General features: G+C 42.1%; 1 non-coding gene across 1 annotated transcript; it reads right to left on the bottom strand.

Moving 5' to 3' along the window:
- Positions 1 to 18,007: 18,007 nt before the first annotated feature.
- Positions 18,008 to 18,080, bottom strand: TRNAR-UCU (transfer RNA arginine (anticodon UCU)). Its single transcript has one exon. It is a non-coding gene; the product is annotated as a tRNA-Arg (tRNA).
- Positions 18,081 to 23,855: the final 5,775 nt, after the last annotated feature.

Raw genomic sequence — 23,855 nt, 5'->3', positions numbered from 1 at the left:
CAATGGTGTGTCTCACATAATTTTCCTATGTCTGGATTAAAATATCGCCCCGTTTTACGCGACGTTGGCACCCGTGACATGTGCATAAAAAACCGGAAGTTCCTTATGTTCGTTTGGAACTCTGGGAAGCTAGGCTCCACCTCGGGGCGTATCTGACTACTCCAGCATCGCGTCCCCTTTCTATCTCTCTCTGCACGTTGAGAGCGTATTTCCGCGAGGGCTTGGCTGTTCCTTTGTCTTTCCATTGTCTGGCAAGTGCTCTTTTCGCGGGTTCCATTCTGGCATGCCGCCGCTCGATGCCCTTCGCCCATACTACTACCTATGACGCGACCTTTAGGAGTAATTTTAATGGAGTAGAAAAGCCCATATCATTCCCATGGAGCTGTACAGGACACTGTACGGTTTCAGTACCTAACTTAAGGCCACGGCCGCTTCCTTCCCTCATCCTTGCCTATCCCTTCCAATCTTCCCATCCCCCTACAAGGCCCCTGTTCACCATAGCAGGTGAGGCCGCCTGGGCGAGGTACTGGTCATACTCCCCAGTTGTATCCCCCGACCAAGAGTCTGAAGTTCCAGGACACTGCCCTTGAGGCGGTAGAGGTGGGATCCCTCGCTGAGTCCGAGGGAAAAGCCAAACCTGGAGGGTAAACAGATGATGATGATGATGATGATGATGATGACATACAATCCCTGAAAGAAGAAGTATTTCACTCATATATTTTTGCACTGTATGTTGCATACCATTTTAAAGCATCATATTCCTTGATTAAATAAGTGATTAAAACTAAAATTATGAATGAACTTGGATCGCATTTTTACGTCCTTTTTTCCAGTTCTTACGTCCTCTTTTGAATATTTTAGGTCTTTTTAGCAGTATATTTTAGGCAATGTATAGATCTTCAACTTCCTAGCCCTATTTATGACATTTGATTCTACCAATGGGAAAACACATTAAGCCATTGTTCTAGAGCTGTCAGCCAGCCTCACTGTAAATTCTGTAAATTTTGGTCCTAATTTTTTAATCTTCAGCAAGACTGAAAGAGAGTGCTACGTGACTGAGGAGGTCTCCCTCGGGAGATGCACAGGTTGGAGTGATGTAACGAGGTGGCATAAGTTATTTTCATCTAACCATGTGAAATTTATCTGCGTATAATAAAGGGAAGATCCCAGCGTTGCCTCCAGCATGTAACGGTTAGGTCGATCTGCATTTTTTAATATAATACAGGGCTTTTTCTCGTGTAAACATTAAATGTAATACTTCTAGGCAATCCTCGGACTTAATATAATCACTCCTAATGGAGATTTTGTAAAATATAACGACGCACGAGAGTGTACCCTCGTTTCCCTCCTTCACTTTGTTATCAGGTGACTAAGTTTTAATTCTAATTTTTTCTACCCTCATTTCGAACTTTAATTTCATTTTTTTGTCACCAAGTAGCCTGGTTTATCCACTGCATCTTTAGGCCTTATGCCCTGTAAGGTGTTTTCCACAGTCTTTACGTAGGAGTGCTTGTGAGTTTTCAGCCTGCGTTTCTTTTTATTCTCGGCCTTTCTAATCTACCTTTGCATTCTTTTTCTCTTTTCATGGCCGTCTAGTATGGGCTTCGACTCCTGTAAAACTTTCTGGAGCTTTTGATCTTTTCTTCGAATGTGGCTCTCCTGTTTATAAGGATAGTGATGGCAATAGCTGCTTTAAGCTTTTAAAAATAGAAAGTATGTGCTGCTTCAAGTATTAGAGGTGTGTGACTAATGTTAATGCAATTTCCTGTCATATAAAAAGGGCATTTGTAATGTGTAAATTGTCGTCAGGGTTCAAGAGCCTTCTTGGTATAACATTTACCTTAAATTGAGGATTCGATTCCCTTCGTTGGAACTCTGTACTTAAAGCTACGGCTTCTTCCTTTCTTTTATGTAAGGTTCTACTTTTCCTTTGTCGGAGGACTCAATTTGTAAAGGCTAGTGCCTATCTATCCTCATTAATGCTAAAGACTCAAACATTTGTAAGACTAAGTCTTGAACGAAAATTTGAGTCCTGTTCCCCAGATTGTAAATTACCTTAGCTTATAAGCTTCCCTGTGTTTCTTGTGAAGGTTTCCCTCATGTCACATCTTTGTTTTTTTTGTTTTTTGTTTTTGTTTTTTTTTATTGGGAAAGATAAGAAAAGAAAGAAATAATATTTTCAGTAGATTTTGTTACCAAAACTTAAATTTCAGTTCAAGCTGTTTATCCAGCCGTTCACCCCTCATGGTTCGTTTCCTTCCTAGACCACAAAAAACACGGTAACAAATATTATTATTATTATTATTATTATTATTATTATTATTATTATTATTATTATTATTATTATTATTTGCAAACAGAGAAAAGCAAGCAAGATAGTAGCTAATAAAAATAGCTACGCTACAATAATTGTAGAATTATTCTAAACTGCAATTAAACCTATTCTCATTACTACGGGTTAGCTGAAACAATAGAATTATAATAAGAGCTAAATTCCTAGAAAGATTTTCACCCTTCTGCACAAATATGACGCAATAATAATGTAAGCACGATAATTTCTAATAAAATAACTACCCGCTACACTACAATAAATCTAAACTGCGTTTAGACGTATTCTCTTACTTACAATGATCTTAAAAATACATTTTATGTTAAAACATTTAAAGGCATTCTTTTGTTATTGCTCTTGCTGAGAAGAGGAACCCTAATAAAATGTTTCCGCCATATCTTTTGGAAGTCCAGTTCTAAAATTCTGGTCTAAATGGGTCAGAAACTAGCATATACGTGTTCAGAGGACAGGAGTAAATCTGAGGAATCGAGTAATCTGTAGAACATGCCAGTGAGTACTGGTAGCACAGGAAAATGGAGGCTTCCACACAGCGGGACGTACAGCCCAGCAATCCTATCGCGCATATGGAGCCTGTGGACTGGGTGTCGGCTTTAAATGACGAATCAGTCGCTGAGGACTCATATTCAATAAAAATTGTTGTTACATCCAATTCGAACTATTGTACTTCAATTCTGTCAGAAAGACGTATTCTGCATTGTAAACATTGCGGAGGTGCCTCTGATACAGCCCGCCCGTTTTTATGTTTTATGTCGGTAGGTTTAGGACATCAGTACATGCATATTTTCAGAGGTTTTAGATCACAGTAATCCTAGCCCGAGAGTTAAAATAGGCGTTCTTCAAGAATGGTTACACATCTAATCGTCCTACGTGGTTTACCAAACCAAAGGAATTCACTTTTGGTTTAAATTAAAATAACTTTTTGTACCAGTACATTGACTTATTCTTCATTCGCTGCTCACGGTCCTAAAAGTCCGCTGCTTTCAGTTATATCAACAACATGGTGCTTTCCAATCCTCGAAGTGGAATGGGTGTCTCGAGATATACACCACATCGATCACCAACTTACCTTGTAGCCTACTCACATTTGAGGGGTACACAACCATAGTTAACCAAGTCCGATTGTTATACATTTGGAGACATTGCACACATAACTTACCTGAAAAAATGTTCTCTTCTCCGCCATAGTGAATCACGTCAGTAGCTCAATCTCAGGCCCAAATATGACACTTTCGTCAAAGATGTGTGAAGTAAGTGCCTCCTTTATTCACACACGTAGAGAACCAAGTCCCTGTGTGTCATTTTCAGAGTGTAAACAAGCAATTTTCTTGTAAGGTTAAGTGTAAATTTTCAGCTATTAGGAGAATATGTTAATAATAATAATAATAATAATAATAATAATAATAATAATAATAATAATAATAATAATAATAATAATAAAGCGTATTAATAATAATAATGTTATTGGCTTTACGTCCCACTAACCACTTTTACTGTTTTCGAAGATGTCGAGGTGCTGGAATTTAGTCCCACAGGAGTTCTTTTAAGTGCCAGTAAATCTACCGACACGAGACTGAGAAGATGTTCGTTCCCGGCTCTTAATTTGAATCTTCAAATATGTTTAACAATGTCGAGTAATACTGTTATTGTACTACTGCTCGTTATAAGTGAAATGCGTATGTGATTAACTTCGGGAGATATTATTTTAATGGCGATGTTGGATACATGTTTATTTGGTGACGATGGGATAGGAGTGGGGAAGGAAGCCGCCGTGGCCTTAATTAAGGCACATCCCCAGCATTTACCTGGCGTGAAAATGGGAAACCACGGAAAACGTTCCTCAGTGCTGCCGACAGTGGGGTTCGAACCCACTATCTTCCGGATGCAAGCTCATATCTGCGCGCACCTAACCGCACGGCCAACTCGCCCGGTGATTTTTGTTTTAAATGAATCACAACTAGGTAACATAAACTGAAGGTGCACAGGCTATTAAGACGTTTCTAGTATAGTTCTAAGACATTTAAAAGAGAATACCTCAACTCAAAAGAGCATTGTCGTTTATTATGACCGACGCAGTTGGCCGTGCGGTTAGGATCGAGTAGCTGTGAGCTTGCATCCGCGAGATAGTGGGCTCCAACCCCACTGTCGGCAGCCCATAGGAGATTTTCCGTGGTTTCTCATTTTCATACCAGGGAAATGCTGGAGCTCTACCGTAATAAAAGCCACGGTCGCTACCTTCCCAATCTTAGCCCTTTCCCATCCTTACGTCACCAGAAACCTTCCGTATGTTAGTGCGACGTTAAATCGCTAACCAAAAAAAAAAATTATTCTGATGCCACTAGTGGCCAAAATCGGAACAGAAGAATGATTCCTATACTGCTGAAACTAGTCAAGAGCACGGATGTAATAGGAGAGACAATTGACCACAAATTCATGGTCTCTGGACATTCCTTTCTTCCAAACGATGAAGACTTTGTGGTGAATGAAACATAAAATAGCAAGAATAAAACATATCTACCGAAATAGTTGGTCGTTGGGTTGTGTCTAGGAGCTGTGAGCTTGCATTCGGAAGATGGTGGGTTCGAATCCCAACGTCGGCAGCCCTTAGCATAGGTTTCCGTGGTATCCCATTTTCACACCAAGAAAATGTTGAAGCTATGGCGGCTACCATCCCAACCCTTTCCTATTCTTCCTTTGCCGAAAACCATCGGTGTATTACTGCTAGGTTAAACCATTAGCAAAGAAAAAACTGTATGTTCTAGAGGACTGGAAGTAAATTATCATAAATACAAAGAGCAAAAGTCCTAACTTTAGAGTCACTGAAGTTAAACAATCAGAGTTCTTTTCTACAACAGCTATGGAAGATTCTTTTTAAATTTTGTTTTACGTCGCACCGACACAGATAGGTCTTATGGCGACGATGAAGTAGAAAAGGCCTAGCAGTGGGAAGGAAGCGGCCGTGGCCTTAATTAGGGTACAGTCCCAGCATTCGCCTAGTGTGGAAATGGTAAACCACGGAAAACCATCCTCAGGGCTGCAGACAGTGGTGTTCGAGCCCACTATCTCTCGGATGCAAGCTCACAGCTGCGCACCCCTAACCGCGCACCAACTCGCCCAGTCTCTGGAAGATTGTACCATAAACAGGAAGAAGGAAACAGAGGGACTTATTGTCAAAAGTTGTTTTCTTTGTCTTCTGTCAGCCAGGTACCTAAGTCGAAGTAAGATCACTGTGGCCAAAAGGAAAGACCTGATGGATCTCCTTTCATACGCTCCACCGATTCACTATGCGTTCTTCCATAACCTTCCAGTGGAGACAAATACTGGGCTCTGAAACAACATTTCAGGAGAAGAGGAAGATGACGAGGTTTTATAGACTGATTGTAGATGGATGAATCGTAAAAATGTTTGTAGGATGACTTGTATATTTTAAAGGGAAAAAACTGTGAACTTTCGTTAATTAAACTTAAAAATTAAACTCTAATTTTTCACTCCTACTTTGTAATTTCTATATTCGCAGTCCACTTTATATTTTCTTCCAATAATACACAAACAACCAAATATTAATTGTATGTTTATTTTAATTCTTTGTAAGGAAACATTTTACAATACAACTAGAGGACCCGCGCTGCTCTTTTCAGTAGTTTTACGAACATTTAATACCGGTACATAATAACTGATTCATTCGTAACGCAGTTTATGGCACTTCTTTCCATACAATATTCACTGTGCTTCAACCATTCGGCCGTATCTTCTTCTTCTTCTTCGTATTTATTTGGACTTTGCTTGCACACTCCGTCCAGTATTTGGATCGTAAAATTTTCGAACAATCTTGCCCGAGATAGTGCAACATACAATTGGCCGTGACTGAACACTGGTTCGGGTAAGTGGACACTTACTTTTTCAAGAGTTTGACCCCTAAGCTATATTAATGATCATACAGAAGTTTAGTCGAATTAATACCTTTCCGTCTGCACGTACGTAGACTGTTTTCTCTTAGCAGCATGTAAATTGTTAGAGACATTCTTCCATCTGTTGAGTATATTTAGAATCTGAGGAAGGTCAGAGAATCAAAGAGTATATAGCACAGAATAATAATTCCTCCATGGTCAGAGGAAGTGTATACTCTCTGACTTGACAGGTAGTAATCAAACATGGCTGCATGCAATGGCAGTACTAAGGATGAAAATCACACATCAGAATAGAAAGTGTTAGTCGCTTAGCAACCCGCCAAGTACAAAATGTATTGCGGGCTAAGGTAAGCCTTCCCCTGCAATTATTGGAGTGATCCTTTAATGCACCGATTTTATGATTTTTCAAAGTTAGTTGAACGTAGAGACCTATGAATGTCTCATGATTCACCGGCAGGTAATTCCGGAGAAAATAAAACAAAAACAAAGCAAATCGGTGCAGTAGACCGGAGGGACGGTTTTGCCAATGTTGTTTTTAGTAAACTCTTTTCATATATAGATTGTCATTTGACTTTTCCAATTTCTGTTCATCGAAAAACAATGTAACAACGTTGAATCTCATGAATAACAATAAAGGCCGCATGGACACATTTATATTTAGTAACTTCTGCTTTAAAACAACTTACTTTCAGTGCATTATCCTTAGTACTCCTCTCGATTAATCACTCTGAATGTTTCTCTTATTTACAATGATCTTAAAACTTATATATTTCATATTAAAACAAGAACAAAAGGCATTCATTTGTTATTTCTCTTGCTGCGAAGAGGTGGTGATGGTGATTATTGTTTTAAGAGGAAGTACAACTAGTCAACCATCCTCTATAGGAATATAACACTAATCAGAGAGAGAAAATGGAAGGGATCCGACACTTCGAAAAATGAAGGTATCGGCCAAATAAACACAAGGGCCACGAAGGGTGTGAAAATGAGACTCCATAGGCCTTGGGAACCTAATACAGTAGGGGTTGGAAATGACCAAGAGTTGACCAATGGAGGTCGGATAGGATAGATGAAAGTGAGGAGCCTGTCACAAGTAAGTGGAACAATGCCAGGACTCAACTGAGGGCCCGGTGGTCGCCAACCTACGCTCCAAAGTTCAGAACCCGTGGGGCCCCTTTTAGTCACCTCTTACGACAGGCAGGGAATGCCGTGGGTGTTATTCTACCGCCCCCCCCCCCACAGGGGAATTGCTGCGAAGAGGATAGTAATTATACATTAATGAATGCCTAATAAAATTCTTCCACCATAACTTTCGTAAGACCAGTTCTAAAATTCATTTAACACAACAATGATAATTCTACGCATTTAGGTTTTCCGCATTGCGAGTGGTACCCCTATTTCTACGCAGTTTCTTCTTTGGCTTCACTTCTTCTGTGTTGTAATAAAATAGGTCATAAGCCTGTTTCGAGAAAACGTTCTTACTTAAGGCTGGTTTCACTTCTTTGTCATTGAAATACATCCAGCCTCTCGAAATAATGTTCGACAATAGGCTACACAGCGCCCGTTGTTCACGGAACCAGAATGGTTTACCACGGCAAATAGTTTATGTTTGGAACTACTAGCCGTATTTGTGTTATAATCGCTGATATTTAGCTCAAACGGGTAAACAACGCTGGTGGACAGTTCATTTCCCGTAACATGACAGTATCGTTTTAGGGCGAGTACCAAAACTTGAGGTACCACATCAATGAATAACCGTTTAAGACATGTCTTTAAGGACCAGCAAAAATTGCAGTCCAATAACTTCTAGCCTTCGTTCTTGAAGAACATGTCAAAACACTCCGAGATACCACTGTTTGCTTGTCCAAAGGAATAGGCAAGCTTATGCTCCAAAGGCGTTCGGGTTCGGTAGGACAAGGGATCATACAAGCTTCACATTTATATTTCTTCACAACAGAGCACTGGAAGATATCTATCACTGGGATGAGGCCCTCCTCATAGAGTCCTGATAAGAGGAAGGCCAACATCTAATGAGCATCGTGAGGCTGGTCACCCGCGAACCGAGGCTTCCACTTTACAAGTTCACACTTGAAACCTGTAGGATTAACGTACGTACTTCTGTCACAGATCACAGACAACGTCGCGTAGAACTCCAGACAAACCCTTCATCCCACTCAGTTCATTCTCGAAGAAGAAGTCCGTCAATATTAGGGCGTAACTCAGACACTGAAGAATGCAGTTTATGTAACAAGAATTTCCAATGTTGAGTATTCCTCAAGTACCCTGCAACACACAAGGAAGAGATATTTAAATCAGAACGACAGGTTTGTTTTTGAGCCATAGAAAGTTTACGATTAGTTCGTCGGTACTGAGAGGAATGAAAAGAAAACGTTTTGGCGGACGAGAACAAGGGGCATTTGGATGCACAAAATGAAAGTCAAAGTCCGAGGTCAGCTTAACTTTCTCTAGCAAACCCAACGGGAGGTGATTTACGCCATTGATCATGATATCAACAGTCACGTGAAACCACATACACCTTCATTATAGACTAGTATGCCTTTCAGAGTTCAGTCTGCAAGCCTCATACCGAGCGAGTTGGCCGTGCGGTTAGGAGCGCGCAGCAGTGAGCTCGCACCCGGGAGACACTGGGCTCGAATCCCACTGTCGGCAGCCCTGAAGATGGTTTTCCGTGCGTTCCCATTTTCACACTAGGAAAATGCTGGGACTGTACCTTAATTAAGGCCACGGCCGCTTCCTTCCCATTCCTAGGCCTTTCTTGTCACATCGTCGCCATAAGGCCTATCTGTGTCGGTGCGACGTAAAGCAACTAGCAAACCCCTATGGATTTATTAAACGCCACTACAATCCTCTATTTGTGACTAGTTCTGTGGCCTCGTTTAGTTCTATACCTCTTATCTTTAAATCGTTAGAAACTGAGTCTAACCATCGACATCTTGGCCACTTTCACTCCTCTTACCCTCCATAACAGAGCCCATTACTCTCCTGGGTAACATATCCTCCTCCATTCACCTCACATGACCCCATCACCGAAGTCGGTTTATGCGTACAGCTTCATCCATCAAGTTCATTCCTAACTTAGCCTTTATCTCCTCATTCCGAGTACCCTCTGCCATTTTTTCCGCCTGTTGGTACCAGCAATCTATCTCGCTACTTTCATGTCTGTTACTTATAACACAGCTTTCACTCTTGTAAAGAAAAGTTGGTCTGAAAACAGACCGATCTAAAGATAGTTTCGTCCGAGAGCTGACTTCCTTCTTACAGAATACTGTTGATCGCAACTGCGAGCTCACTGCATTCGCTTTACTGCACCTTGATTCAATCTCACTTAATACATTATCATCCTGGGAGAACACACATCCTAAATACTTGAAATAATCTACCTACTCCAGCCTTGTATCCCCAATCTGACATTCAATTCTCTTGATTTTCTTTTTTCTGAGCTGAACGGGAGGATCAGGGGTTCGACCTCTGCAGAAGCAACTTGCAAGGACATAACTCTTTAAGTATATAGTGCTAATCTTCTCCCATTTTCAGCCATGTTCTGTGAAAGCAGCAACAATATACTCTTTTGAGTATAGTAAACAATTAAGATGATCCACTTTATTGCTAAATAGCAAATGTACCCATGCTTCATTACGGTATTCTACCTTGTATTCGAATTTCTACGTAAATTACTTTACCCGAAGGAGTAAGATTTAATTAAATTGCAGGTCTCTTAGTGCTATCTAAGAAACAAAACGGTGAGGAACCTATACGTTGTTTCCAATGTAAGGTGGGCGTTGGGGAAGTTTTGATGATAATGGCACGCTATATTTCCCACTGCCATTCACAGTCGAGTTCGGGAGTTTCTACTATAAAGGCAGGCTCACTTGAAAACTGTCATTCACTTAGAGATGGAGAGTTTTCCCACCGAGCTTGATAGCTGCAGTCGCTTAAGTGCGGCCAGTATCCAGTATTCGGGAGATATTGGGTTCGAACCCCACTGTCGGCAGCCCTGAGATTGTTTTCCGTGATTTCCCATTTCCATATCAGGCAAATTCTGGGGCTGTACCTTAATTATTAAGGCCACGGCCGCTTCCTTCCTACTCCATGGTCGTCATAAGACCTATCCGTGTCGGTACGACGTAAAACAACTTGTAAAAAGAAAGTTTTCATTATAATGAGAGGCATATTTTCCAAATGCCAGTCAAAATCGAGTTGGAGTGATTTGATTATACTGGAGAAATGCAGAGCTATCTAATGTACAGTATAAATAATCGAGATACGACAATAAGTCATAGGAACAAAGTTAAAATTCTCCTTAAACTGAGCGGCGATTGTGCCATCTTCTTTCCGAAATGACACCGTTTAGAAAGCATTTACTCCGAAACAAACGTCTGCACCGTCATTGAAATTACCTCCATATTACGATATTTTCCGGGTCGAAAAAGCTATGCATTTGAACAGCTTGGAATTTTCCCTCAAAGAAAAGAGTCTTCAGTGACCAAACGAAATTAAGTACATAACAAAAGTTGTTTAATATGAAGGGACGTTTCACATACAGTCCACGGGTTTTACAGATCTATCAATCCGTTTCGCCGTGATAGTGAAACAAACGGGCGAATAGACACGAAAGCTAAAAACCACTTAGAAGGTCTTGAGTTGACCTAAATCGGATAAATATCTGAAAAATTGGCAAAACAAATGAAATTCCAGACAGCGGACCCCCACAACTTTATTTATACAGTATAGGCCTACTGAACGTTTTCGTACCGAGCTCGATAGCTGCAGTCGCTTAAGTGCGGCCAATATCCAGTATTCGGGAGATAGTAGGTTCGAACCCCACTGTCGGCAGCCCTGAAAATGGTTTTCCGTGGTTTCCCATTTTCACACCAGGCAAATGCTGGGGCTGTACCTTAATTAAGGCCACGGCCGCTTCCTTCCCACTCCTAGCCCTTTCCTGTCCCATCGTCGCCATAAGACCTATCTGTGTCGGTGCGACGTAAAGCGACTAGCAAAAAAAAAAAAAAAAACGTTTTCGTGGTATAGAGTCATGTTATTTAAAGAGCACGGCAGCCAATAGTGCTGACCGTAATGCTACGGACTCTCACCGTCTTAATTATTCCCCTTCAACTTTCCTCTGTAATACCACATTTCAAAACTTCTATTCTCTTTCCAAATGTACCAGTACTTACCCATCGTTCACATCTTCATAAACTTAATAATAATCGCAATCTATGTTTGAGTTGAGAAGATTTATCCGTATTCCTATATACCACAATAGTTCTTTAATTTTGATGTGCATGAAGTGCAAAATTTTGAGTTTAGTTTTTAAACCAGAGCAAGGAATAATCCACCTACTGAAAACTGCGTTTACAACAACCAACAGATTGTGTCGAGAATACTGAGCAACTTCACAGTTCAATAGTGTTAAGGCCAGTTTGTCACAGTTGCATCAGTAGTGCTATCTAGTGGGTGTAAGTAGCAGCAGAAGGGACAATAAACATTAGTTTGTCAACGCAATGTTTGTTGATAGCTTTAAATATACATTCCTCACCCGAAATCTATTTCCTAGGTAATTAAATAAATTCGTGACCTCGCCCCGAGGTGGTGCAGCCCTTATCAGGTACACCTACAATGCAATTAGTTTGTCTTAATTATCATGACAAAAATTATCAAAAATTAAATTTTAAATGGGTTTTGTTTGAAACATTCCAAAATAAAACTCACCGTTTCGAAAATAGAAGCAAGAAACGACTTCAAGTCCCTTCTTAGCACCCCTTCTTCCTTTGAATATTGTAATGCCAGTTGGCCTAGTACCTCATTCAATACGATTGTGAAATACATGTCGAGTTTCATAAAAGTATGCACTGCCGTTTCAACGTGTTGCGCGAACATCCGTACAAACGTACAGCTATACATATTAAAGGAAATAGCCTGACTGATTGCAGTTCAACGCCCAGGAAGAACTACTAGATTTAAAGAAATGAAATTTTGATAATACGTTTCTACTACAGTTCATGCACCTACTAAGGGGTTTTAAAAATTTTCCAGCTCTAAAGGGACGAAACGGGGATAAAACCCTGAAAATTAAAATATTCGTTCACCGGACAAAGTTGAAATTTCACTCAATGACTATTCCCTTATGTACTAGATGTTTAAAAAACACAAATATAGAAACAAAATTCATCCCTTAAAGGCTGAACGGGGGTTAATACCCAGAAACAAACGTTTTCGTTCCCCCAAAACCGTAGGGTATACGAGGTTGAAATATCGATGGTTCCGTAGGTTTAACCTCACATTGCCCTACACGTGACACCCGGGTGGTGCTAAGCGAGCAACAGAGACTAGATGCACCGTACTGTCCTCAGCAACCTCACGGCAATGACATTCAAAGAGTAAACCCTTTTCAGGGCGCAGCATCCTACACATGGACACTAGGCCCTCAATTAACCATCTGTCAACTAAACATTGAGGGTATAAGTAGAGCCAAAAGTGAATACTTATCCAAGATACTTCTGGATCATTCTGTTGATATTCTGGTGCTACAGGAAACTCATTGTGAAGATGAACATCAATTGATTACCAGGGGGGAAATACCTGGGTACAAACTAACTACCGGACTTCACCACCTTAAATATGGCATCGCCATCTATATGAAGAACAATATTGACAGCTATGAAGTTCTGCCACCAGACTCCATGCATAATATCTTCACCACATCTGTCAAGGTTCAAAATATTACTGTCACAAACGTTTACAAACCACCAATGGTTAATTGGCCAGACCCTATCACACTAAAACCCACCGAAAATAGTGTTATCCTAGGTGACTTTAACAGCCATCATACATTATGCGGCTATAAGGATAGCGATGAGAATGGCGATAGACTATTGAAATGGATAGACATTAATAACCTGACACTGGTGTATGATGCCAAGGACAAAGTTACATTCCATTCAGCACGATGGGATCATGATTATTCTCCAGACTTGTGTTTTATGTCACATGGACTAATGACCCAATCTTCACAAACACAAAGGCAAGTACTGAACGATTTCCCATGAAGCCAAAACAGGCCCATAATCTATAAAATCGGCCTGGAAATCCCAATAATTAGATCAATACCTAAAGCTCGGTGGAATTTTCAGAAAGCTGACCGGAAACTGTACTCCTCGTACACTGATGCTAACATACGATGGGTAAAACCATCTCCTGAGAACTACGTCCGTTTCGTGGGACTAATCAAAGCTGCTGCTAAGCGAAGTATTTCGAGAGGATTCCGTAAAGATTACATACCTGGGTGGAGTGAGGAAACTAGCCATATATACAAAGAGTACGAACAAGAACAGTCATGAGAAAGCTACTGAACTGCTGGCATCCTTGGACAGTGGCAGGAAAGAAAAATGGAACAAAACTGTTGAAGGGCTCAGCTTTACTCACTCAAGACGGAAAGCTTGGTCATTTATCCGAAAATTGGACTCATCAAACAAGCCAGCAAGAAAACGATCATCTATAAACTTAGAGAACATTGCCAACTACATTGTCTCCTCATCCAGGCCCATGAAAGATAAGAAACACAGCAGAAAAATTCGATCTGAGCTCAAGCGGTTAAGACAAGAAACTGAACCTCATACCATCTACTCTCAACCATTTTCTCCAGAGGAAGTACAGCATGGCCTGAAGTCCCTCCAGAATGGTAAAGCAGCTGAATTTGACGGTGTATATCCAGAGCTACTGAAGAACTGTGGCCCCGCAACTGTACGCTGGCTGACGTCCTTCTTTAGCAGTATACTGCACTCTGGACGTGTACCCTCAGTATTTAAAAGAATAAAAATCATCTCGATACTGACGCCAGGAAAGGACCCTTCTCTACCCCAGAGCTACAGGCCAATTTCGCTACTGTGTGTTACATATAAACTAATGGAAAGGCTAATTCTGAACAGGATACCTCCTGCAATTGAACACCTGATCCCAATAGAGCAAGCTGGGTTCCGCCCCAAGCGAGACTGTAGTGACCAAGTCCTTGCCTTAACATCATATATGGAGATTGGTTTTGAGAAGAAATTTAAAAATGTTTCTGTCTTCCTTGATCTGTCAGCGGCCTATGATACTGTCTGGAGAGAGGGTCTCCTCCTGAAGCTCATCAAGATTGTACCTTGTCTTAAGGTGATTACTCTCATTGATAATGTATTGAGTAATCGATTATTCCAGGTATTCTCTGAAAATTCCAAGAGTAGATTTCACAAGTTGAATAACGGCTTACCGCAGGGTTCAACCTTAGCCCCTATACTGTTCAATTCGTACATCCATGATAACCCAGAAACTACAGCTCGGAAATTCATTTATGATGACGATATAAACCTAACAGTACAGAGATCTACTTTCAAGGAGGCTGAGGATATACTGTCTGAAGATCTACGGGTGATGGATGAATACTTTAGGAAGTGGAGACTTCAGCCAAGTCCTTCAAAGACGGAAGTAGCCGCATTCCATCTCAACAACTTAGAAGCTACTTATCAACCTAGGATATGGTTCAAGAATCAACTTTTGAAATACAATAGTACACCAAAATACCTAGGTGTAACATTAGACAGATCACTGACATATCGAAGTCACATAGAAGAAACAGCCGCCAAACTTAAGACCCGGAATAACCTGCTGAGCAAGTTAGCTGGAACTTCATGGGGAGCTGACGCCAATACTTTGCGAACTACCGCCTTGGCCATGGTGTATTCTACAGCTGAGTGTTGTGCCGGAATATGGTTAAATAGCTCTCACTGCAATCTAATTGATATCCAACTTCACCAGGCTATGCGTATTGTATCCGGCACGCTGTACTCAACTCCAGTGCAATGGCTGCCTGTCCTTTGCAACATCTCTCCCCCTCATATAAGGAGACAACAAGCACTTAATAGCGTATGGTGCAGAATAGTGAAGAATGAGGCCTTTCCTATACATCAGGATATAAAGCAGCACACTACAACTAGGCTGAAATAAAAAAACCAGCGTGGAAGACAGCTTTGGACCTGTCATGTCTTCGGTTCAATCCCAGGAATGCCTGGAGAGAAGAGTGAAGGATGTCGTCTCCCAGTGGCTTATGTGATATCTCCGACCCCAGCATGAAACTGGCTGGCTTTAGTCTGCCCCGTGCTGTTTGGTCAACCCTGAACAGGATCCGATGTTGTGTCGGTAGGACTGGCGCAGCCTTACATCTGTGGGGATGGGTAGATTCTCCCTGCTGTGACTGTGGTGCTCAAGTGCAGTCTATCAAGCACATAGTTCAAGAATGCTCCCTACGTGCATTTCCTGGCTCTGTGGAGGAATTTTTTGAAGTAACACCAGAAGTGAGTGATTATATGGACAAAAAGTTTGGACATTAAAATATAAAAGTGAAGTCCTGATGCTGTCACCAACTTGTATATTTTGTATCATGTTTGTATATTTCGATTGTCATGTACACATCATACGCTAATAATAATAATAATAATAATAATAATAATAATAATAATAATAATAATAATAATAATAATAATAATAATATAAGAAGTTGTATTAAAATATTACACACTTAAGGGGGTTTGACTAGTAGGTGGACAAACTTGAAATTCCAGATGATGACTGACATACGAGGTTGAAATTTCACACGATGGTTAATCCTATATGTCTTGCATTTTAAATAATAAGTGCTCTTAAACAATACAAGCCTAAGGGGTTTTGGCTGGGGGGGGGGAGGGTTGAGACCCGATAACATAAATATTTATATTACTGGAACCGTTTGACATACAAGGTTGAAATTTCACATATGGTTTAAATATGTTTTCGATTTTAAATAAGAAGTGGTCTTAAGACAAGGTGTTTTGACCGGTGGGTAGAATGGGCCTGATGACAAAATAACTATTTTCTCTGAAACCGTTTGACTTCATCATCTTCATCATCATCTGTTTACCCTCCAGGTTCGGTTTTCCCCTCGGACTCAGCGAGGGATCCCACCTCTACCGCCTCAAGGGCGGTGTCCTGGAGCTGCAGACTCTTGGTCGGGGGATACAACTGGGGAGAATGACCAGTACCTCGCCCAGGCGGCCTCACCTGCTATGCTGAACAGGGGCCTTGCGGGAGATGGGGAAGATTGGAAGGGATAGACAAGGAAGAGGGAAGGAAGCGGCCGCAGCCTTAAGTTAGGTACCATCCCGGCATTTGCCTGGAGGAGAAGTGGGAAACCACTTCCAGGATGGCTGAGGTGGGAATCGAACCCACCTCTACTCAGCTGACCTTCCGAGGCTGAGTGGACCCCGTTCCAGCCCTCGTACCACTTTTCAAATTTCGTGACAGAGCCGGGAATCGAACCCGGACCTCCGGGGCTGGCAGCTAATCACGCTAACCACTACACCACAGAGGCGGACACCGTTTGACTTACGAAGTAAATATTTCGCATGATTGGTGGTCTTCATGTTTTACTTCTAAAATAATCGTAAAATAATTCTCCCCGAATGGTTTTTGACTGAAGGAGGGTTGAGTCCCGATGACAAAAATGTTAATTTCTCTGAATCCGTTTGACATACGAGGTTGAAACTTCACATGATGGCTGCTCCTGTATGTCTTAGATTGTAAATAAGAATTAGTCTTAAAAATACACTCAGTAAGTTTTTTTACTACGGGGGTGAATCCTGAAGACAAAAATCTCTGAAACCGTTTGACATACGAGGTTGAAATCTCACACGATGGTTGATCCTATATATCACAGATTTTAAATAAGAAGTGGTCATAAAACAATAAACCGCAAAGGAGTTTTGAATTCGGGTGTGGCTTGATGACAAAAATATTCGTTTCTCGGAAACAGTTTGACTTACAAAATTAAGATTTCGAAGATTTGAAAACTTAACCCCTTACATTCCACCCGTAATTATCATCCCTCCAAAACCGTTTGACGTGCAAAGTTATAATTTTACAAGAAGGTTGTTCTTTAATTTCCTAAGTGTAAAATAATACATACTTTAAAATGTTTAAACATGAATGGTTTAGATGGGGTTGACTCTGAAAATAGCAATATTCATTCTTCTGAAACCGCTTCACGTACGAACTTAAAATGTTACATGAAGGTTTGGCTTCTATGTCCTAGATGTTAAGTAAGAAATCTTTTTTTAACATTCTACCCCTAAAACAGAACATTAATTCTTCCATTACTGTTCGATGTGCGAAGTCAAAAGTGCATTATTTGTTCATCTACTTCACTCTAGATTTTTTCTTTTTTTTTTTTTTTTGTAATTCAAGGTCGTCCTGATGGTCGAAAGCTGCAATGGTCTCAGTGAAGAAAGGAAGAATGAATGATATACTGTTAACTATAGCAGTACTGTATCTAAATCCAGCTCTTTCTTTGTTTATTGCCCTGAAGATGGTTTTCCGTGGATTCCCATTTTCACACCAGGCAAATAGCTTATGTATTCACGCTGTACCTCAATTAAGGCAACGGCCGGTTTCCCATTCTTGCATCGCCGAAAAACTTAGATGTATTATAGTGCGACTTTAAACAAGTAGCAAGCAGAAAGATGATAAACTTTCGCGTGACCTCTGGAGAGGCCTGGAGCAGGTCTGTCGAGTTGACGCCATACAGGCGACCTGCGCGTCGTGAGGGTGGGGCTCCTTCTCTTTTTATGGCGTTGTTTAATTCTCCCTGGTTGTTTACCTCATGAGAGAGGGGTATTAGGAGCAAAGACCGTTACCTGTAACTGAAGAGAGCTTTTAAAAATTTCGACATCCCTTGTGGGGATCGAACCCACGACCTTTGGATTAGAAGTCCAACGCGCTATCCTCTGCGCCAAAGGGACGTTTTGTTAAAGTTCGCTTATGATAACGGCTTGTTTGCGGCGCAGCGTGTAATCTGTGTTATCGTTATCTGCAATAGGAAGGTTATCTATAGTTATCGAGTAGCATGGAACCTTGTAAGCGCGTAGAAGACATGCGGCAAATAAGATTTTTCCAGATTCAAAGTGTGTTATGATGAACTTGGCTTGATTTCGCTGGAAAGGTAGGTATTCGAACTCCGGGTTCGATTCCCCGCTCTGCCACGAAATTTGAAAAGTGGTACGAGGGCTGGAACGGGATTCACTCAGGCTCGGGAGGTCAAATGAGTAGAGGTGGGTTCGATTCCCACCTCGCCATCTTGCAAGTGGTTTTCCGTGGTTTCCCACTTCTCCTCCAGGCAAATGCCGGGATGGTACGGTACCTAACTTAAGGCCACGGCTGCTTCTTTCCCTCTTCCTTGTCTATCCCTACCAATATACCCATCCCCCCACAAGGCCCCTGTTCAGTATAACAGGTGAAGCCGCCTTGGGCGAAGTACTGCTCATTCTCCCCAGTTGTATCCGCGACCCAATGTCTCACACTCCAGGATACTGGCCTTGAGGCGGTAGAGGTGGGATCTCTTGCTGAGTCCGAGGGATAAACCAACCCTGGAGGGTAAGTAGATTAAGAAGAAGGTATTCGAACTACTGTTTCTTTTATATCTGTCTTTGCCGTTCTGTATCTTTACTTATCCAACGAAAATGCAAGAGACCTTGTCCCTATCGTCTGAAATCTTCTGCCACATTTTATATACTCTGCAACAAGACCGATGATCAATCTCTCGGTCAGGTGACATCAACAACGTAAGATACTATTGAAAGTTTATAAGGCAAGTTTTGGGAGACGATGATATCGTAATCTGACTTTACTTGGAATCCGTACCACAGAGATGTGATTTTCCATGCATTGGCCGGGATTTGATCCGCTATCGCCTAGGTGTGAGCGGAGCAATCACGGCTATCACGCTCCTTCAGCCCAACTGATGATTTAATTAAGTATTCACAAAGCATGTTGAACACTTCTCACTTCTACCGTCTTTCTTTCTTTCCTTTCTTTCTTTTTCTTTCTTTCTTAATCCGTTTACCCTCCAGGGTTGTTTTTTCCCTCGGACTCAACGAGGGATCTCACCACTACCGCCTCAAGGGCAGTGTCCTTGAGCGTCAGACTTTGGGTCGGAGTGTATAACTGGGAAGGAGGACCAGTACCTCGCCCAGGTGGCCTCACTTGCTTTGCTGAACAGGGGCCTTGTGAAAAATGAAATGGCGTATGAATTTTAGTGCCAGAAGTGTTCGAGGACAAGTTCGGTTCACCACCAGATGCAGGTCTTTTTTTGATTTGACGCCCGTAGGCGTGAAGACAACACGGACACCCAGCCTTCGTGCCTGCGAAATCAATCAACTAAGGTTAAATTTCCCCACTCTGCCGGGAAACTAACCCGGAACCTCTGTGACCAAAGGTCAGCACGCTTAACGTTTAGCGAAGCCGGGCTGAGTGGCTCAGACAGTTAAGGCGCTGGCCTTCTGACCCCAACTTGGCAGGTTCGATCCTGGCTTAGTCCGGTGGTATTTGAAGGTGCTCAAATACGTCAACCTCTTGTCGATAGATTTACTAGCACGTAAAAGAAGTCCTGCGGGACTAAATACCGGCACCTCGGCGTCTCCGAAAACAGTAAAAGAGTAGTTAGTGGGACGTAAAACAAATAACATTATTATTATTATTATTATTAACATTTAGCCATGGAGCCGGACATGGGGCTTGTTGGAGGAATGAGACGATTGAAAGGATTAGGTAAGGAAGAGGGAAGGAAGCGGCCGTAGCCTTAAGTTTGGTACCATCCTGGCATTTGCCCAGAGGAGAAGTGGGAAACTACGGAAAGCCACTTCGAGGATGGCTGAGATGGGAATCGAGTTGACCTCCCGAGGCTGAGTGGAAACCCATTCCAGCCGTGGCAGAGCCGGAAATCGAACCCAGGTCTCCGGGAGTGGCAGCTAATCAGACTAACCACTACACCACAGAGGCGGACCTGATTCAATACGATACTCATTACTACTTGTAGACGTAGTAGAGGTCTGCCAAGTCGTTGTAGGTTAAATGGTGGCAAACTATTCATTTTAAATTAAGAGCCTATTTACTCGGCTCTGGAGTATGCCTTTACTTCCCCCAGCAGCAGCCCTGAAGATGGTTTTCCGTGGATTCCCATTTTCACACCAGGCAAATGGCTTAAGTATTCACTCTGTACCTTAATTAAGGCAACGGCCGGTTTCCCATTCTTCTGTCGCCGAAAACTTTCGATGTGCGATGTTAAACAAGTAGCAAGTATTAAGATAATAAACTTTCGCGTGATTCCCGCAGAGGCCTGGAGCAGGTCTTTCGAGTTGACGCCTTATAGACGACCTGCGCGTCTGTGAGGATGGGACTCCAGCTAAGATGAAGTCTAATGCTGAAGACGACACAAACACTCAGTCCCCGACCCATCGGAATTAACTAATTAAAGTTAAAATCCGTCCACCTCTGTGGTGTAGTGGTTAGTGTGATTAGCTGCCACCCCCTGAGGCCCGCGTTCGATTTTCGGCTCAGCCACGAAATTTGAAAAGTGGTACGAGGGCTGGAACGGTGTCCATTCAGCATCGAGAGGTCAACTGAGTAGAGGTGGGTTCGATTCCCACCTCAGCCATCCTGGAAGTGGTTTTCCGTGGTTTCCCACTTCTCCTCCAAGCGTGATACGTAACTTAAGGCCAGGGCCGCTTCCTTCCCTCTTCCTTTCTATCCCTTCCAATCTTCCCATCCCCCCCGCAAGACCCCTGTTTAGCATAGCATGTGAGGCATTCTGGGCGAGGTACTGGTCATCCTCCCCAGTTGTATCCCCGACCCAGAGTCTGAAGCTCCAGGACACTGCCCTTGAGGCGGTAGAGGTGGGATCCCTCGCTGAGTCAGAGGCAAAAACCGATCCTGGAGGGTAAACAGACAAAGAAGAAGAAGAAAGTTAAAATCCCCGTCCCTACTGGGAATCGAACCCGGGACCCCTCGGACCAAAGTCAACATGCTAACCATTTAGCCATAGAGACGGACCATAGAAAGGTGATATGCCAGCTCAAGCTCGTGTCTATTATTACTTATGCCTTTTCTTTCCATGTAGAGGTAAAATATTTTATCATTATTCAGCAGCCGCAATTGCCTTCTTGTTGCCTTCAGTGATATTTCTAACAGCGCAGGATTTACCTTGTGTGCTGCCGTTGCCTACGAGTACGCAACGGTGCTGCAAACAAGATGTGCGGGATTCTGGATGCCGAACTATTTCATAGCCTTGACTATATATTTGTATGCGAATTTTTAATTGTAATTTCATATCAGGTCCGCCTCTGTGATGTAGTAGTTAGTGTACTTAGTTGCCACCCCCGGAGGCCCGGGTTCGATTCCGGGCTCTGCCACGAAATTTGAAAAGTGGTGCGAGGGCTGGAACAGGGTCCACTCATCCTCGGGAGGTCAACTGAGTAGAGGGTAATTCAATTCCCATCTCAGCCATCTAAGAAGTGTTTTTCCGTGGTTTCCCACTTCTCGTCCAGGCAAATGCAGGTATAGCACCTAACTTAACGTTACGGCCGCTTCCTTCCCTCTTCCTTTGTCTATCCCTTCCAATCTTCCCGTCCCTCACAAGGCCCTTATTCAGCATAGTAGGTGAGGCCGCCTGGAGGAGACACTGGTCTTCTCCCCATTTGTATCCCCCGACACAAAGTCTCGCACTCCAGGACACTGCCCTTGAGGCGGTAGAGGTAGGATCCCTCGCTGAGTCCAAAGGAAAAACCAACCCTGGAGAGTGAATTGATTAAGTAAACTAAATAATTTGCATTAAAGTCTCACTGTTGCGTAACGACGGTGATGGGTTTACCGAGCGACTTGGCCGTGCGGTTAGAGTCGCGTAGCTGTGAGCTTGCATTCGGGAGAAAGTGGGGTGGAATCCCACCGTCGGCATCCCTGAAGATGGTTTTCAGTTGTTTCCCATTTTCACATGAGACAAATACTAGGGCTGTATCTTAATTGAGGACACGAATGCTACCTTCCCAATCTTAGCTTTTTCCCATCCTTGCGTCACCGAAACCTTCGACGTGTTAGCGCGACGTTAAACTACTCGCAAACAAAAAGCGATGGGCTTGCCGAGTAGGAAATATGATGACCATAATGATTTGTTGCGAAGGATTTTGGTCAAGGAGCTCCATTTTTCTGGATTGGAGTTAAGATTTCAAGTACGACACTAGTTCGAAAGGACATTGAGTGAGAACTGTAGAGAGGTGCATCTGCTGGGTGTAAGTTAAATAAGAAATGGAAATAAAACTGATTTGATACATTGCAGCATTTTGTGGATCCGGGAATTGGGAGCTAATGAAATCCATTACTGTTGACGTAGATTAGTGAGTTGTACCTCAATTGCTGTGTGTTTCATAAGGCTGTTAAGCCTAGAATGTAACTTTGGAATACTGGCAAGGATGGACTTTTTAACTGGAAGGTACCAGTCCTCTCCTCTGCAAAATTCAGTCTTCTTCTTCTGTCGCTTCTCCCACACCATGTAATCACCATTGCGTGTTTCTGTGGTGTTTGATAGTGTGGTGTGTTGTTTGAATATGAAGAGGACAAACACAAACAACCAGTCCCCGAGGCAGAAAAATTAATCACACGTAACTAAAAACCCCGACCCGGAATCGAACCCTGGACCCTCTGAACAGATCAACGCTAACCATTCAACCAAGGAGTCGGGCCTCTGCGAAATTCAATGAACAAAGATATTTGACTAGCGCATACATTAATATTTTAACGTTTTATTTTGTTCCAGCGTACAACACACTTAAGAAAATCGGGATGTTTTCTCTCTAGCCTTAATGGTAGAAAAATAATGTAACCACCGCTTGAGGGGTCATCCCTACGTCACTGGTAATCATTGGAATGCCTTTCCTCGAATAATTTCGTTATTAGCTGGTGTTCTCCAAACAAATTAATAAATAAGTAAATACATAAATAAATAAACACTTCCAATATTTACAGATATTTTCTGACATATTCTGGGTCACCCTTTAAACAATCTTATGCATAGAGAAATATCATAATTTTCTAGAAGTTATAATCGGGATAACCTCTCTTTTCAGAACATAAAATAAGTAAGGCTGGCAAATCCTATCTTTGAAAGCAACTCATACCTCAGGGCATTTCAATTTCCTCACTAGAGTAAGACTACCCTAGAGTACGCATCAAGTACCATACTTCAGCCAGTAGACTGCAGCAGCTACCAAGAAGTACCTTTATTTCTTTAAGTGACTCCTTTTTCAATGTTATCTTTCTTCCAATTGACATAGACCATTTCTATAAGTAATTTTTGATTTCTGATACTGTGTCATTCATCCTACTGTTTTTCACTGCATTCATTGATTCTTTTGTTTATTTATTATAACAGTTGTGACAGATGTTGGTCGAAATGGAAAATTAGTCGAAATATGTCTTAAGACTACACAGTTGGTTTTCAAATGTGTTAGGGTGGTGGTGGTGATTATTGTTTTAAGAGGAAGTACAACTAGACAATCATCCTCTATTAACACTAATCAGAGGGAAGAATGGAAGCGATCCGACACTTCGAAAAATGAAGGTTCAGCCCAAGAGAGATACGGGCCGTGAAGGGCATGAAAATGAAAGACTATCTAGGCCTCGAATGCTCTCATACCGTAGGGGTCGGAAAAGAACAAGAGTTGAACAAGAGAGGTTGGATAAGATGGATG

This window comes from Anabrus simplex, chromosome 1 (assembly GCF_040414725.1).
Source record: "Anabrus simplex isolate iqAnaSimp1 chromosome 1, ASM4041472v1, whole genome shotgun sequence".
In the NCBI taxonomy this organism is placed as follows: Eukaryota; Metazoa; Arthropoda; class Insecta; order Orthoptera; family Tettigoniidae; genus Anabrus; species Anabrus simplex.
The sequence above is the reverse complement of the archived record's forward strand: the minus strand, read 5'-3'. Positions and strand labels throughout refer to the sequence as shown.